General features: G+C 33.8%; 1 pseudogene across 1 annotated transcript in view; it reads left to right on the forward strand.

Annotated features, from left to right (window-relative positions):
• The window catches only part of LOC143251664 (polyribonucleotide 5'-hydroxyl-kinase Clp1-like), an 83,015-nt pseudogene that overhangs the window by 48,777 nt on the left and 19,974 nt on the right, over positions 1–14,264 (forward strand). The window contains exon 5 of the transcript XR_013028638.1: positions 7,673–7,798. The product of XR_013028638.1 is annotated as a polyribonucleotide 5'-hydroxyl-kinase Clp1-like (transcript). The remainder of the gene's footprint in view (positions 1–7,672; positions 7,799–14,264) is intronic.

A 14,264-nucleotide genomic window follows, 5' to 3' on the forward strand; every position in this document is an offset into this window, starting at 1 on the left:
TAAGGGTAACTAGCAAATACTTCCAGGTGGAGTTTTTCAAAAAAGAGTTCTTTAATGACAGAGGGATCCAATTAGTGTCAACTGTTGCAAAAGATGTACAGACTAATCAGCATTGGGTAGCTCTTTACCACCCCATATGACCACAGATATAATGGACTTTATGAGAGTCAGTGGAGTCTTAAAGAGCATACTCAAGAATATGTGTTAGAATAGATCACATGACTCAGACAAGCAGTAATATTTGATTATCTGGAAGTCCCACAAAAACAAGTGCAGGGATTTTACCCTTCAAGTTACTGTATGGAAGAACAGTATGAAGCTTGTTGCAGGTACTGAAAAAACTTTGGGCAGAAGAAGAAGAGTCATAAAGAACGCTCATATACAGATATATGTTAGGTCTTGGAAACCAAATGGAGGATACTCATTCACTATCTTGATAGAGCTTGTGTATAGCTCAAGGTAGTTAGAAGCATTTCTGGGACAAAAAGTTCTAAGTTCACAAAGTGAACCTGACAATGACTGAAGAAGGTCGAAATGTTGTTCTCTCCTCTACATAAAAAATTTTCTCAACCCAAACCAGCCTTTTATATATATATATTTTTCTCTATAAGTGGGTTTTCTTGTCATCACTGAAAAAAAGTTCAAAGATCAATATTTCAAGGTCAGACCTACAAACAACAACAAACTTACCCTGCAATGGAAAGGACATTTTAAAGTGTAAGAAGTGGCCAATAGAATAAGAGTAGAAGGTGAAAATGAATGGAAAGACCAATATCTACTGTACCAATATTTTTAAACAGTAGTTTGGTAAGGAACAAGACTTATCTTAAGTTTTTTGAAGCACAGATGGCTATAAAGATGCAGAACTAGAAGATAGTGACTTTGTCATAGAAGATAAACACCTGGATGACCAAAAGCCTTGGAGGGTATAGATGAGACATAAAAATGTCATTATCAATGAAAGAACTGATTAGCAGGCAGAAGAAAGAGTTACAAGATCTGCTGTTTCTGTACATAGATGTCTTTGCAGATAGATCATGCAAGACCATAACTACAACTATGGACCCAATATGGGCAAAATCTTATTAGGTGCCCAATGGTGTGAGTGACTTGGTCAATGAAGAAATTAAGGCAGAATCACATGAGCTTATGTTCACCAGTGGTAATTGTGAAAAAGAAGGATGGTTTAATCCACTTATATATAGACTTTCAAAAGATGGACCTTATAAGGAAATTTTACTCTAAAACTGTAGAGGCTATCATGGCAAAATTAAATGTGTTCAAGTTGATCATCAAGACCAATTGCAGTAAAGGTTATTGGCAAATCCCAAGACAGAATCGAAAGAGAAGACAGGTATTGTAACACTAAGGAGATACTATCAATTAAAGAAGACAACATTTCTTGTTGTCAACTCAGCAGTGACATTCACGCTTAAGATGAGGAAGATGTTGCACAAGACCACCAACATTGAGCATTATGTGGGTGACATTTTAATCCACACAGTCAAAAGGGAAACTCAGAGAGCTGTTCTTGCGAGTGAAGCCAGCAGGTCTGACCATCAGACCATCTCAGTTGTACATTAGTTATTCTGTGCTGGTCTTTTTTGGACAAAGAAACTGACCTTCATGCAAAATGCACCAGTTTTGATGACCAAGCAGATCCTTCCTAAGGTAATGGGATACTGTAGTCAGTTTATTTCAGTATACATAGAATTTGCCACACCACTGACTAACCTGACCAAGAAAGGCTTTTGAACAAGTGTAAGTAAGAACAACCAAACGGTATTCAAGAAGTCGAATAAAATGTTAAGAAATTTACCAAGCTTTAGATTTACAGACTTCAGCATAAACAAACCATTCATCATCTAGGCCAATGCATCAGATGTTGGATTTGGAGCAGTACTTCTGAAAAAAATATTTTGATAATCTATTTCTCAAAATGAATGTCAGTAAGAAGCTGTTGATTAGGGAAAAGAACTACCCTGAGAGTGTATGGCCAACATTTTTACCATTCTGAAATGACAAAACTAGTTCAGTGACCTTTCCAGACAGACCAACTGTCCCTTGCATTTGTCTAGAGGTGCAAAATGGACAGTGTGAGGATCATGAGGTTGGCATTATACTTTCAGAACTAAGGGTTCCATGTTGAGGCCAGCAAGAAAAATTCAAATGTTGATGCAAATTGTATGAGTAGTCTATGAGCATGGACTGAGAACAGCCTTTGTATCTATTAAAAAATAAAAATATTGTAAATATTTTTCTAGAAGAATGCTTGTTTTCAGATAAACATAACTGTTTCAGTTTACGTTTAATGTGAGTATTGTGTTTTATATAGTTCATGTGGAACAGGTGTTGTATTTAGTTAATTTTAGTTTAATTATGATATTTTGAAGTAAGTTTGTTTATCCAAACATGTGATTTTTTTCAAATCACATGTTGTGTAGTGAATCAGCAATTGTTTAAAGTAGTGAGATTATTGTATCATGTTGCTAGACCTTTCTGAGTTTCTTATTAGTTTAATTTAGTTTTTTTGCATTAGAATATCCAATGCGAGGTCTGTTCAAAAAATACGCGGACTGACTTCATAAAACAAAATGTACTTTATTTAGAAGTTACAGGTCTGGGACCCCTTCAAAGTACTCTCCTCCCCAACGCACACACGTATCCCAACGGTGTTTCCACTTGTTGAAACAGTCCTGGTACGCTTCTTTTGTAATGTCCTCCAGCTCCACCAACTGGAGCCGCGCAATTCAAACAGTCCACGTATTTTTTGAACAGACCTCGTATTGTGTGAAATGTGGTAGTGAGTTTATTAATTGAGTGTGTATTATCAAAGTAAAGATATTACAGCCTGTATTGTAATAACAGTATATAGAATATTAATTTGTCATTTGTGTTCTAAAAAAATTAACCAGCCTGTGTGGACTTTAACAAAAAAAGAGACAAGTGTTTAAAACTCTGGATACAATTGTGGTAACCAAGTGTGTAGTAAGCATTTGTATAGACATTTGATACATTTTTGATTTATTATTTTAAAACTAGTAGATTGTGTTGCTGTTCGTTTAGAATTGAAATTTATTACCAACAAGTCACACAAACCTACTGGAAAGAATCCAACTGTATTAAACCTGACAGTTATTTTACCTTAACTAGGTATACAACCTGTACACCTTTAGTTTTAATTTGACCATTATTTCACCTTAACTTGTATTTTCTAGTGTCCTGTTTTTCACATTTTTCTGCTTGTTACCACTGTCTTGCATTACCTGCAATTATTTCATCTTATGTATGTTCATCATACATGGTGTGTGTATGAGTGGGGGTTTCTGGAAAGGTTTGTGCTTTTCTTTTTACCATATAGGCTCATACTACTTTGTTCCTCTGCTGTTGAGGCTGGGACAGAGTACTCTACTAGTTAATATACATCTCTCTTCCACATTTTCTGTGTTATTCATTTGGCTTCAATTCTTCACTCCAACAATTCCACAGTTGTTTCTTATGTTAAATTTTGGATGAAGTGCTCATTCCAGGACTGTTTGCTTGCATGCATTGTACCTGCTAATTTGGGCTTCTTTCCATTGGGTTTGTCTTGCAGCTTATCATATTCCAGGTGCTCTGAACTTAGTGTTGAATCATCTCTCTTGACCAGACAAGGTTCTAATTTTAGAGTTGTCTCTTCACCTTCATATTTTTCAGTAGGTTTGTTCTAACTTAGATGTGCCTCCTATCAATGCCTTCACTACTATCAAATTAAACTTCCCCCTTTTTTGTGTCCCCAGTTTCTTGTGCTTTGGCCTTAACTGTCAGTGCTGTCAGCCAGGACTGGTCTCATCTTTTTATGTATGCTTATCCTCCTACTCTAATTTTGATTTGGATCTTGGCATTGAAAGGCAACAGTTTTGGTAACTCTTTGGGTAACAGTGCCCCAATTTTTTCTGTTTCATTAATTAATATCAGACTCTCTCTCATCTTTTGCCTCATTCCCATTCCATCTTGCTTCAACCACTTGTTTTTTTTGTTCAAGAATGGTGTTCTTTTATCTTCATATGTGAGACTTGTCCAGTCCTTAGCTCACATGTTTGAACTTTCTGAGTATATTAACTTTTTCTTATCCATTTTCTATTATTCTTCAACTGTGCCTTCTGTTAATGGAAGTTACAAGTTTTTTGACATTGGTCCATTAGCCCCTTCTTTCCTCAAGGCCATCCAACTTTTCAGCTTTTTCACATGATTGGTTGGCTATGGATTGTTGGTTTCCAACAATTGCTGGTTCTCAAGTGGCTTTATCAACTTCATTTTGCCTTTTCCATAACTGTTAGGTTTTTTCTCTTCCTGTACTCTTCATTTGTTCTTTCCTTTTTTCACCAACCCCTTCATCGTAATCCTGTGTTTGACTGGGACTTTGATGTTTTACATGCTCTTACATGTGCTCTATTCATGGCATTGGCTTCATGTTCATCGTACTGGCTTATTCCAAAGACATTCTTCTCACCTGTAATTGCTGTCATTTGGATGTGTATGCCAGTTGATGTTTCCTTCACCCTCTATCATCATACTTACACCTCTATCCAGATCAGACCTTTCTTTCTGAAACATTGGTTGCCCAGGAAGGTGATAATTCTGTCACATTTTGTCTCATTGCAGTTTCTTCAATGGAATCTCTCTAAGGATCCCTTGAATCCTCCAATTTCACTTCCTCCTTCCTTTATAGACAATATGGATTGGTGATTGAGCAAGGCCCACACATCTTTAGGGTACCACTTCTTCCTATCTTTCCTGGTACCATCTTGCATTTACCTCCCATATTTTCTTCATGCTCTTACATTAATTCTAGATTCTCATTGAGCAGTTTTTTCAAACTGGTATGTTAATGTGGTTATTCACTGCCTTATTTTACCTCTTTATCTGGAGTGTTTATCTTTTATTTTTCCAAGACTTCATTTGCTCATGCATGTAATTCTTGCTTCAACCAGTTTGGCTTCCTCTTATCTTCTACCTTTCTTTATTTCAGGTCTGATTTGGATAGGCATTTATGCAGTGGCAGATTTAACATTATGGGAGCCCAGGAGCTAATAATTTTTGTGGGGTCTACATCCCATGTAAAATTATCAGTGGGCTCCCATTAAGACCATGGGCTTTCGGGCTGAGCCCCCTCTAGTCCCAACCTAAATACACCACAGCTTTTCTGTCCTGTATTTGCTCTTTGTTGTTACATTGCCTGCACAACTTCCTTCCACCTGTTTTTCTTTTTTGTTTTATCTCCCAGCAACATTCCTTTGTTTGTGATCTTTCTCCTTCAACACTTACCATTTGGGTTTGGCTTTTGGTTTGTTTCTCCATTTCCTTTTCCCAAAATCTGTTTTAGGTGTTGTTACATTAGAATATGCACCTTACCTTTTCCCTGGTGTCTCACCTCCCTTATCTATTGTAGGAAATCCTTTGAGCAAGCATAATTTGATCTCCCACTCTTTGCATTGGGTGACTGTTTCATCTTTGTCAGGATACTGTCTTCTGCCTGCTACTATCCTTCAAACTTTGGTAAAGTTGTGACTGGGTAAGTTATCTTTTACAATTATCTATACATTTTAAATTTTTCTGGAACATGCCTTTTCTTTTACTCTCAAGATTCTATTCTATAGTGAGTGTTGCTACAGGTATACTTTATATGTGGCAAATACATAATGTATGGCAGAAAATACAATATTCCCATGATGTGTAATGCATACTGTTGAGATGGGGTGTTCCACAAGTTCACTAGTAGACCTTTCCCTGGTGATATATTTGTTTCATTAACATGTCCATTCCAGACTGTATTAACCCATGAAGTTATATGGGTAAAGCAGAAAAGGGTAGCTGTCTATTCCTACCATTCCTTAGATTGAATAAATCAGGGACAGTTTGCTTTTCAGAATAAGGTTCTTGTGGTTACTCTTTGCCCTATCTCCAATGTTGGTATTTCTCTAGACTCTGTATCACATTTTGTTCCCCTTTATTCTTCCAGTGGAGAATTGTTCAGCTTGTGTAGTTTTCCAAAGGGTGAGGTTACATATCAGTTATAGGGGCAATCCACTACCATCTAATGGTATATATTAGAATGTCATCTAGCAATGTTTCCTACAAAGGCGAGGGAGCAAAGGTGAAAAGATAGACCCAGTGTGGGTGAAGGTAATGTAATGCATGGTAATTGATATTGAACCAGTCTAGCCATCCATATTAACAATAGAACAGAGAAAAGGTGGTCATCTAGGTAAATTTCTCCCTGGCTCCTCCATCACATTAGTGTGGCATTCTAGCTCTCCATGTGAAGAGGTGTGTATTGTCTAAGAAGTTAACATTTTCTATACCTGAAGATGTATTTCTGATAAATACTTACATTTTCACACACTTCTCACCTTTTCTTTCCACTTCTGGCACAACTTGGTATATCTTACCTTATCATGGAATGAATATCATGAGGTCAAAAGCATAGAGGGAGTTTGTATTGCCCTCCTCTTGACATTATTATGCAGTTGGTGGGAGTTGAGTAAAAGCTAGTGGCATGTAAATCTCTAAGGTAACATGGAGAAGACAGCTTTCTGTGTGAGAAAGTGAATATCTATTTGAAATACATTTCAACAATACAACTCTTTTAACAATAAGCTTTACTACTAAATATGTCAAAAACACTAGAAATGCATGCTGTAAATTCAGTTAGAATGTATTGAAGCCATTTGAAGCTTGTATTGTCAGTTACAGTTTGTGTTTTAGTGGAATGTTTTCTGGAGAACTTGTGAAGCAAAATATTATGTATCCAATTAAAGAAAAAATATTTGGTTGTATAAATTTTTTTCTTCTTCTAGTATTAAGGTACAAGGCTTTTAATAAAAGTATTTGAAAACAAAATCTACAAAGTATGCATCTGTTAATATTTGCAACTGTAGTTCTTGGAACATTTGAATATTTTAATATACATACTTGAAATAAAATTGAACTAATATTTGATGATCTGTATATTGAGATTTACTTTATAATGAATAAATAATTTTTATCAGATAGCTGGGTCAGTTGTAGTTTATGCTGAATTTTTCATAATTAAAAATACATCTGTATATAACTGTTATTTCTTAATGATAACAAATATTTCATGTTGTTTTTCTTCGAATTTTGACAGTGCTTGTAGATGATGATATTGATGAGGATTTTTAGCACTCGGGCAATGCAGCACAAAGTTAAGATTAAAAAAATATTTCCAATATATAAAATACCTACACAATGTTCAAGTTATTTTTATTAATACTTTATTTCCAATATATGTTGATTTTCTTTAATATCAGAACTAATTGGAAACAAAGTATTAAGAGTATTCATACTTGGTAATTCAATTCCATGTTCTTACAGTCATTGGCATATAGTACAGAGTTTATTGCTGTACATTTAAATTTTATAACTATTATCTGATTATATAAATAAACTTTTTACCTTTGAATGGCAGCATAAACCTTACATGCAATTACTGAGACAAGTTAAATTAACAACCAGATTCTGTTCTAAAATCATGCCTTTTTTGTAAGATATAATGATAATAAAAGTAGCTGTTTTTGCATATCAACATTCTTAGTTTACCTGTGTATATAATTATGACTTTTAGTATTGTTCTGCTGCTAAAATCTGTTTCAGTCCTTTACTTTGTCACCTTAGAGGGAAGTGTGAAGTAGCTTATGTAGCAAAAGAAACACCAATGATTTTTTATGCTAATATTCATGCAGCATTGGAACAACAGCGTAGAAAGGCTGAAGAAGAAGATACCAAAGGACCAACAGTAAGTGCTTTTCAAGTTTACACGTTTTCTTTCTTTAACACCCAGTCAGCAAATCAGTAAGACATGTATGCTGGTTTGATTCTTAAATAAGGTACTCATGCTTTTTGTTGTTTCTTTTTTAAATTCTGAATAAAGATGTGAACTTTTTGGAGTATTTGGATTGCCCACAGGTATGGCTAAATTTTCACCAGTTTACAGCCTAAGAGAGAGTAAAACTCATACCATAACCTACATGAAACACTGTAGTGGCTACACATGTTGCAAACAACAGTATCTTGTTTTTAAGCTCCATGAAGCCATTTCTATGTAGTTTTCAGAAGTTATGTTAGTAAAAGTAGCTTTAAAGTGTTCATTGAAATTTACTTGCTGCTGTTAGTTGGACAAATGTGTTACCTGCCCGAGCAGGAACACTTCTATTATTTTGTGGAAGAGAAAGAAAGACAGTGCAGCCAATTCTAATCTCTACCTCTGTGTGGTAGAATATTGTTGAAGGATGCATTTTTTGTTATTCCTTTGGCAGTATATTGTTTTTTTGTAAGGTTAACAGATCAAGGTCTTTATTAAAGTACATTTTTCTTGCTTAATTTGAATACTAGAAACTGACATCCCTCAGTAGCTTATACAGCCCCTTGAATTCAATCTCATTGTCTTGTAGTCTGGATATGAAATTTTTTTGTTCCAACTTTGTGTTGAGAAAGTTTAATATTTATTTGCTCCTTCATAGCCACTTGAAATTATTTGCTCTCTATTTTTTTTTGAAGAATAAAAGAAAAGTTTATAGTATTAAGTGAGGAATAAGATGATAATAATATGACAAAAATATAAATTTAGATTGCCATTGCAATAAGTCTAAGATAAAAAAGAAATTGAAACATAATCAAGTCATTTCTTGCAACAAAAATAAGAATTGTTCTACATGTTATTATGACTTTTATTGGAAATTTATGAGGCTTTAAGAAGCTACAGTTACAATAAAAAGTGTTCATACCCCTGCGTTCTGAGTGGTTGTTTTTTGCTCATAACTTAAAAAGTATCATGAGTAGGCTAATAGAAGTATAGTATATTATAAATATTATACTAACACACATCTACATTGATTAAAGTTTTATGTAAATTAAATGACAAATAAACTGTTTATAAACAAATAACCAAAAATAGGAGGAACAGAAACTGTTTGTACATTTCAGAACGTGTGAAAAAACTGATATTCCCATAAAAATTTTGTTTAGTTTGGTGAATAAACTACATCATACCATTCCAGAACTAGACACTAGGTTCATAATTATTGGAATTTAGCCAGCAAAAAATGTACTTCCAGTAATTTAGCGCCATCTCCGTCATTATCTGCTTGGTCATCATGGCGAACAGGAAACAACTGTCCAGTGGTTTAAAAAAATCGAATTATTGTAAAATACAAGTCTCGTGTGTCTCTTTCCAGTATTGCTACACAACTTAATGTGCAAAAATCTACTGTTCAAAGCATAATTGCCAAGTTTAAACTTACATGATCAACTGGTAACCTTCCTTGTTCCGGATGCCTCATCAAAATTCCAGAGGGAACCAAGAGGAAGGTTCTCGGAGAAGTTAGTAGGAACCCTCGTTTAACACATAATGCATAGTGAAACTGGTAAGGGAAACTGAGGTTGAAGTAAGCACCTCTACAGTTTTGGGTTCAAAGCATGCCATCCTCACAGAACTCCATATTTAAAGCCTATTCATTTAGAAGCACGATTGAGGTATGCAAGAAAGCATGTAGATAAACCCTTTACCTATTGGAAGAGTATTCTTTGGTCAGACGAGACTAAAATCGAGCTTTTCGGGCCACTGTGATGTTCTCTATATTTTCTGTAAGAAGGGGGGAATGAAATTTTCCAAAGAACACCATCCCTACAGTTAAACACGGAGGTGGCTTGATCATGCTATGGGGTTCCTTCAGCTCTTCTGGTGTAGGCAGCCTTCACCATGTCAACGGAATCATGACAAAAGAAGAGTATGTTGATATGTTAGGCACTTATATCAAGATTGATGCTCGGAACTTGCAGCTTGGGCATCGTTGGATCTTCCAGCACAACAATGACCCTAAGCACACATCGAAATATGTGCAATCTTGGTTGCAGAGTAACCATATAAGCATTCTGGAGTGGCCATCGTAGTCACCCGATCTTAACCCAATTGAAAACATTTGGCATGAGTTGAAGACCAAGGTTCATCAATGTCATCTGAAAAATTTGCAAGAGTTGGAGGCTTTCTGTAAAGAAGAATGGAAGAAAATACCAGTTGAGTACTGTCAAACGAATATGGAAGGCTATGAGGAAAGATTGTGCCAAGTAATTCACCTGAAAGGCTATATAACTGACCATTAAAGTAGACACAAAAACACTTTCTGCCCCTCCAATGTTTGGTTATTTGTTTATAAACAGTTTATTTGTTATTCAATTTACATAAAAATTTATGTAGATGTGTGTTACTACAATATTTATATTATACTGTACTTTCATTATCCTAATCATGATACTTTTTAAGTTATGAGGGAAAAACTACTCATGACTCAGGGGCACGAACACTTTCTGTTGTAACTGTATGTAGAGTATGTATTAACAAGGTAGAAGTTTTACCACATGAAAAAAACACATGCAATTTATATGCAAATTTTATTTTATCATACTCAAGAACCAGATTAACCAGGACACCACACATACGTGTGGGGCTCAGAACAGAAAGTGGCTCATGATGGCAGTATAATGAATGAGGTTCTTTGAATGAATTGAGCTAACATTTGAGGTTTCTTGAAAGGTGTCAAAATTTTCTTAAGTTAACTATAACTAAATATTTTACATTGAAATATTATACATTTTTAATTAAAAAATAGCACAGCATTTTTCATGCTAAGCTAATCAAGTTTTTTAAGTGTGTGATGTTGCTTTCATTATTATCTCTTATTGAGGTTTCTAAATATTTTATTCATAAATACATTATGATTTGTGTTGTGTAGACAAATCAAGCACGCTTTTGTAGTAAGGAAAAGTATTCTGTATTTTACAGTAATTTAAAACTGGATTGTCATTTTTTGTTAACAGTTGAAGGAGTCATTACTTAATTATATTTGTTGTGACAAAAAAGTTCAAGATTTTTATGGCAATTTGCTGATACTTATTGGAAATGGCCAATCATAACCAATATTTCAAGTGTCAGTAAAAATGTCACAATTCACATACGCTCAACATTTTAGATGCAATAGAATTTATTGATGAATCTGCTGTAGCCACAACATGTAAAATGTTATTCTAAAAGTGCATTGTATGCATAGTGAACTATGGTCGTGTTTCTTTAAATAATATTAAATTTTAGTTTGATTTCAGCAAGTTTTTATAAAAAGCAAAAATCATTATTAAAAAGGAATAAATGGTTCTGATATATTTATGTTAAATTATTTTAGTTTCTTCTTGAATTTTGGGTTTATGATTAAAGGGCTCATAACAGTTGCTGTGTTTGGAGTCCATTATACACTTAATCTGGCTCTGACCATAAATTAGTCTTATGATTTCAGGTCGTATTAAACAGATGTGCAGATAATCAGATCTTGACATCAGAATTACAGAGAAATCAGGTAAAACAGTGAATAATAAGTAAGGTCAGCCTTTAAACCTAAAACATACAGACATATGTGCAATTTGTAAATCAGGTTTTTGAGGGGGAATTGTAATCACAAGAATTTAGTGTATAGTTTGACAGGCAAACATTAAGGTTTTCCATTCACTGATGAAACAGGCAGCACTATTAGGAATATAATTATTGAAGTTCTTTAAACTCTGCACATATTAGACAGCAAAGCTAGTGCTGTGATAGAATATTTTGTTGACAAACACAGTATAACTGATTTTTAAATAGAAAATGCAAAAAAGCTCTATTATTTTCATAGAACAAGACCTAGTTAAACAAAAAAGTCATCATAGTATTTTTAATTATTACTGATCATATTTAATTATTATAATAATGGGTGTGCTTTAAATAGTATAATTTTATCTGCATGTAGAACAATATGATTTTAGAAAAATATTCTTTGTTCATTTTCATGTAAAGCCCATCTTATTTCACAAGCCAGAACTAATTTGAAATTTTCATATAAATCTGAATCACTTACTGGGTGTCTTGTTTGCTTTAATGAAGCTGTAATGGCAAAATGTTGGCTTAAGAAAAACCAGTCATGTTTTCTGGAGTAATGGATAAATATTTTATTCATCATCTTTTTTTTAACCATGACTATTGAGTATAACAGAGTAATAATATCATCTGTTAAGATTTTAGTGCAAACTCTTATCAAAGTATTGAGTGCCATCATATAAAACAGATTGCATGCAATTCTCGATAAAAAGATCTTTTCGTTTGCATTTTTTCCGTCTAATCTAACAACTTACTAAAAAATTTAAATTAGTTACTTTTGTTAAATAATACACAACAATAAATAAAAAAATATACATAAACCAGGGAATTCAGCATTTACTTGAGGCTGTATACCTTTTGCACTTAGGTGCATGGTTTAGGTTTAATAAACCTATATTTTGTGTCATATGTTAGCTATCCTAAAATAATTCGTGGTAGCTTTCGAACTTGCATTTTTGAGGACAAGAAATACATCAGGCACAAGATTATGGCATTCAAAAATTATTGAGGTTAAAGTTTCCTTTAATCCAAACACCACACTTTGTTAGTGAATTATTAATTTTTTTGTACTGAAAATAGACAGTCATTTCATATTTGCAGTGTAGAGTTTGCTTGTTTTCTTTGTTGGTTGCAAGTATGTCTAATAGTAATATTGCAGAAATTATAGATGCTTGTTACAAGACCAAGGGTGTGAAAAATTCTTATCAATGTGGGTTGAACAGATTAAGTTGAAAATTTTGTATTATGACTTATCGAAATTTATAATAAATTTATAAATTTGATTGTCAGCTGTAGGCAGAATACATAAGATAATGAAAATTACTGATATTAAAAATGCCATTTCATGATACTGTGTTTCTAAGCTAATGCAATAGAAAACTGCTCTCTTACACATATGCATTATAGAATTATAAATTATTTAGTATTTTAGCCATTTGATGTTTCTTTGCAATAAATGTAGTAATTATTCAAACAAAAAAGTGTAATCTTTTGGATGCTTTTATAAATGGAGTTCAATCAAGCTGGATTAATATCGTCATGGGATGTCTCAGGGTTTATTATTATGCGTCTTTAGATTTGCATCAGAGATGTAGATGAAGGAATTTCCAATAGATTATTTACATTTGCTTAGGTCATTCAAATTTTGAGGGATACTTGCTGTGACAATTATATTGTCATATAAAAAGCTATTATCAAAGGAAACTGTCATTATGGCCAGAATTATTCCTTCCTATCTTCCTCACTGTCACCTAACAGTTATGCCCTTGATATCATGAGCAGAATGTGTAAGGGACACTCAGGGACCTCTTCAATCTGGTGATCAGTAGGCCTGTACTCTTGGGTGGTAGAACAACAAGGTATGCTGGACAGGTAATGTTCTGGTTTTGCTTGACCTTTAGCCCTTTTGTGGTCCATGACTGTCTTAACAATATACTTCTTGTCTTTGCTAGGCTCACTATTAACCCTTGATCCACTCAGTTTGCCATTAAGTACCTACATTCTCATCTGTTTTTGAGATGATATCTTATCAGTGACAACTTTAGCCTCACTCTGAAGTTTTAGAGTGTTTTTGGATAGAGTTCTTGTTCTCAGTGTCCAAAACAGATTGTCTCATCTGGCTTTAAACTCATCAGATGCTATATCAAGATGGCAATTTTAATTGTGGAAAATGCATTTCTTTTTAGTGTAGGATAAATTTTAAACATAATGTACAGGAGTTCAAGCAATATGCAAAACTCACTTTATCAAATGTAGCAAACCCCAAAATAATGTTATTCAGTGGCACTGGAAACAGAATTTTCTTCTACATATTTAATCTATTGTATATCCATGTAAACAAAGTTAATCTTTGAACTGTCAGATAGGTCCACTTAGTTGGAATTCAGTCAGGATATTATTGGTGAAGTAATGCTAAATAACTTACTGAGTCATGATATCAAAAGGAATAATAATATTGCATAAAGTGAAATGTAAAATGAAGTCTGTAATGCAACAGTAAATGCAAACACAGTTTATGTACTTGCTTTGACACAGGACTCTCACCTTTTATAGATTCTCTTATATGTTTCTTTCCAAAATGCTGTTCCAGGCTATCTAAATTCAATCTTTCTTAGTTTGCATTTATACAGAGAAGTTAGCTCTACTTGTGGCTTGATATACTTAATGCAATGTAAGTGAATCTGCAAGCTCTTTACACATCAACAACCTTTCACAACATGCTATATTGCAGCAATAATCATCTTGACCTTGCAACAACAGGTATTATTGAATGAGAACTAAACTGAAATCTACACGTGACACAGTA

This window comes from Tachypleus tridentatus, chromosome 6 (genome assembly GCF_004210375.1).
Source record: "Tachypleus tridentatus isolate NWPU-2018 chromosome 6, ASM421037v1, whole genome shotgun sequence".
NCBI lineage: Eukaryota > Metazoa > Arthropoda > Merostomata > Xiphosura > Limulidae > Tachypleus > Tachypleus tridentatus.